Below are 4,889 nucleotides of genomic sequence, written 5' to 3'. Positions count from 1 at the left end.
TTGCCATTTCGCACACTTCCCAGTTCGCATTTCCCACTTCGCCATTTTCCCATCAATTCCGGCCCAGTCATTCCCCACTTCGCAGTTTCCACTTCGCCAGTTTCTTCGCGTTTTCGCCTAGTTTCCCATTCCGCCATTTCGCTCCTATGCTCCCCGCGACACCCCTTGTTCGAGCGTGGTGCTTAAAGTAGGTCCTCTGTAATGAATAAATTTATAACGATATCCTTTAGATATGGCTAGTAAACTATTTATTTGAAGAACAGAAGTCGCGAAATCGTACATATCAAAACATTATGGATCATGCTACAGGCACCCCTACCCTAACCCAACCCTAACCCTACCTAGAAATGCATACTATTTTAGAATGAAGGATCATTTCGTGCAGGGGGTGGAAGCAACATAAAAATATTGGCTGAAAATGGGAAACTGGCGAAGTGCGGCAAAATGGCCGAAATGGGAAAATGGCGAAATGGGAAATGGCCCGAAATTGGAAAATCGGCGAAGTGGGAAAATGGCCCGAAATGCAGGAAACTGGCCGAAATGGGAAATGCGCGAAATGGCGAAGTGGCCAAAATGGTCGAAATGCGGAAAGACACCTGACGCCAAACCTGCCATAGTTGAGCTATGACCGCTATGATTAGTATTCGCCCCCAACTGGCTCTATAAATTAGAAATCTAGCATGTGCCAGAGACCTGGTGCTAGTACACGGCTTATTGCGCGTGCGTCACATTTTGACGTGCGCTATGAGCGAGGTTTATTCCATTTTCGCCAATTTCTTCATTTCGCCAGTTTCCCACTTTGCGATTTGCCATATTCGCCATTAAAATTTCTACTTTCGCCATTTCGCCATTTCCGTTTCGCCATTTCCCACTTCGCCATCTTTCCCATTCTGCCAGTTTTCCGTTTCGCAGTTTTCCCATTCCGCCATTTCGTCCTAATCTCCCCGGGTGTCTTCCCCATTTCGCATTTTCCCAGCTCGCCATTTCCCATTTTCGCATTTCCCCATTTCGCCAGTTCTCCATTTCCCATTATTCCCACTTCGCCATTTCCCAGTATCGCCATTTTCCCATATTTCGCCATTTTCCCATTTGCCGATTTTCCCACTTTTCGTCCAGTTTCGCATTTTCGGCCATATTTTATGTTGCTTCCACCCATTGCACGGAAATTGATCCTTCCATTCTGGTAAAAAAAAAAAAATAATCTATTTCTAGGTTTAGGGTTATGGGGTTAAGCGTTGATCCGTTTAGGGTTAGGGTTAGGGTTAGTGTTAAGGTTAGGGTGCCTGTACATGATCCATATGTTTTGATATGTACGATTTCGTCTTCTTGTGCCTGTACATGATCAAGAGTAGATAAATAACTTACGAAATAGTTAGTTACGAAATAACGAAATAAATAGTTATTTATCTACTCTTGACATGATCCATATGTTTTGATATGTACGATTTCGTCTTCTTGTGCCTGTACATGATCCATATGTTTTCAGGAGTCTATCAATATTGATAGACTCCTGATGTTTTGATATGTACGATTTCGCCTTCTTGTTCTTCAAATAAATAGTTGACTCCATATCTAAAGATTCGTTATAATTTATTCATTACAGAGGCCTACTTTTAACCCACCTCGAACAAGGGGGTGGTCGGGGAGATAGGACGAAATGGCGGAAAGGGAAACTGGCGAAACGGGAAACTGGCGAAATGGGAAACTCGCGAAGTGGGAAACTGGCGAAATGGGAAAATGGCGAAGTGGGAAATGGCGAAACGGGAAATGGCGAAATGGCAAATGGCGAAGTGGGAATTTTTAATGGCGAAATGGCAAATGGCGAAGTGGGAAAATGGCGAAATGGGAACAAACCATTTCCCCGACCACCCCCTTGTTCAAGGTGGGTTAAAAGTAGGCCTCTGTAATGAATAAATTATAACGAATCTTTAGATATGGAGTCAACTATATATTTTAAGAACAAGAAGGCGAAATCGTACATATCAATGATGGAACCATGGTGAATGGCAAAATGGCAAATGGCGAAGTGGGAAACTGGCGAAATGGGAAGACACCATTGGAACATCTACAGCTGTTACTTTCGCTCTTTGAACTAATTGCTATATATTACGCTGTAATTTGGCGCTGTCGACTGGCTGAGCCGTCATTATATTTGTTGGACTTCTACGCATTTTAACAAACCAAAAATTTTAAATGCTGTACGTAATCGCGGTAATTTGTGGAGAACGTAATAATTGGTTTGTACGTGGAGGCTGTTATATATGAAACCATACACCATATCTATGTGTGAGGTGCCGTAAAATTTGATTAAAGCTCACGCGAACGTAAGTCCTCACGTAGCGAATTGTGTGGGCGCGCGCGCGTGCATGCGTGCGTGCGTGTATACGTGCGTGCGTGCGCAACTCGTATATTAGATATTCGACACACCTTGTAAAAGTAACACGAATACATTAATCGAGCCGCGACGTCTTATAGGACCTGGACCTCATTCGATGTAATGTTGACCGACAATTTATAACCGAATAATCGTACTTATGCTAACTAACAAACCGTCATAAAACAGGTATTGCTATGCATTTTTACATATATTTTGTTAAGAATGCACTCTCGACTGAAAGAATTTACTCGTGAACTTACTGGGATTGTCAGCAAATACAAAAATGTTCGTTTGTTCAAAGGATTGCGTTATTTATTTTGTACGCATCCTTTTACAACATGAACCCATTAAGTAAATAGTGCAGCACTGCAATGGAAAACATATTTTAATAATAGCTGGTTCGTAAGAGGATTCTGAACGACAATTCTCGCTTTCGCGTGTTTGTCGGCCCAAGAACACGCAACTAACGCTCTAAAAATAGCGTGAGAGCAGGTGAAGAATAATTCAGATGACGCAGCAACATTAGACGCGCGACATTTCATGTTATGCTTTTGCAAAGTTTCTATGAGAAACCCAATACAAAAATAAGCTAGTTTTTAATCGCGTTCTGCAAGTGAATATGACACGTCAATCATGAACAGACTAACCTAATAATTTAGTAACTAACAGTCATACATTGTGTCATCGTTTCGCTCGATCAACTTGACACGGACTATTGTGCATCATCATAGTTTATATACTATTGCGGAGCATTAAAGATTTGCACGTAATTCAGATTAATACGGAAATTAAAAATGAGGCAGAAAAGCACTATTTACCTACTCACATCCGATTTGACATGTGACGCGAATTCGATCACAAAAAGATGAGTAATTCACTGGCGAAGCTTTTGCTAACGATGCTACAGTAGTTTCCAAACACTCTATACTTCGCTCAATAATGTACTGATAGCTTTTTCATACTTAGATCGAATCAGATCAAATAATAAAGGTAGGCAGGCCGGGGTCATGCGACGTATCGAACCAACAGCAACCTTGCTAGGAGCTCACAATGCTTTACGCGATCTTCGTGTGGGGACATGAATGTTCATGCACGAGTTCCTAATACCTGAGGGCATTAAGAAATATGAACAACCGTGCATTCTATTGCTGTCGAGCAGGTTTAAGGTTACTAGCAGGGGAACGGAATTGGAAAACATTTATTATTTCAGCCATTCAAATTCATAGGGATAACAGTCCACATTTTTATCGATTCCAGCCGCAAAACATCAAATGGGTCGGCGCAGACGAGGCCGTTTCTTTTTTTTTCAAATTCGACTGACGCAAGGTTTATTCCCATTTCGCCATTTGCCATTTCGCCATTAAAAATTCCCACTTCGCCATTTGCCATTTCGCCATTACATCTTCCCAGTTTCGCCATTTCCCACTTCGCCATTTTCCCATATTTCGGCCCAGTTTCCCACTTCGCCAGTTTCCATTTCGCCAGTTTCCCGTTTCGCCAGTTTCCCATTCCGCCATTTCGTCTATCTCCCCGCACACCCCTTGTTCGAGGTGGGTTAAAAGTAGGCCTCTGTAATGAATAAATTATAACGAATCTTTAGATATGGAGTAAACTATTTATTTGAAGAACAAGAAGGCGAAATCGTACATATCAAAACATATGGATCATGTACAGGCACCCTAACCCTAACCCTAACCCTAACCCTAACCCTAGAAATGACATCTTTTTAAGAATGGAAGGATCAATTTCGTGCAGGGGGTGGAAGCAACATAAAATATTGGCGAAATGGGAAACTGGCGAAGTGGGAAAATGGCCAAATGGGAAATGGCGAAATGGGAAAATGGCGAAATGTGGAAAATGGCGAAGTGGGAAAATGGCGAAATGGGAAACTGGCGAAATGGGAAATGGCGAAATGGCGAAGTGGCAAAATGGCGAAATGGGAAGACACCTGACGCAAACCTGCCATAGTTGAGCTATGACCGCTATGATCGTATTCGCCAACTGGCTCTATAAATTAGAAATCTAGGATGTGCAGAGGACTGGTGCTAGTACACGGCTATTGCGCGTGCGTCACATTTGACGTGCGCTATGAGCGAGGTTTATTCCCATTTCGCAATTTCTCATTTCGCCATTTCCCACTTTGCGATTTGCCATTTCGCCATTAAAAATTTCTACTTCGCCATTTCGCCATTTCCCGTTTCGCCATTTCCCACTTCGCCATTTTCCCATTTCGCCAGTTTCCCGTTTCGCCAGTTTCCCATTCCGCCATTTCGTCCTATCTCCCCGGTGTCTTCCCATTTCGCATTTTCCCACTTCGCCATTTCCATTTCGCCATTTCCCATTTCGCCAGTTCCATTTCGCCATTTTCCCACTTCGCCATTTCCCATTTCCCCATTTTCCCATTTCGCCATTTTCCCATTTCGCCATTTTCCCACTTCGCAGTTTCCATTTCGCCACTATTTTATGTTGCTTCCACCCCTTGCACGAAATTGATCCCTTCCATTCTTAAAAA

This window comes from Priapulus caudatus, unplaced genomic scaffold (assembly GCF_000485595.1).
Source record: "Priapulus caudatus unplaced genomic scaffold, Priapulus_caudatus-5.0.1 Scaffold140, whole genome shotgun sequence".
Lineage (NCBI taxonomy): Eukaryota > Metazoa > Priapulida > Priapulimorpha > Priapulimorphida > Priapulidae > Priapulus > Priapulus caudatus.
This window is presented reverse-complemented; position numbering follows the sequence as displayed.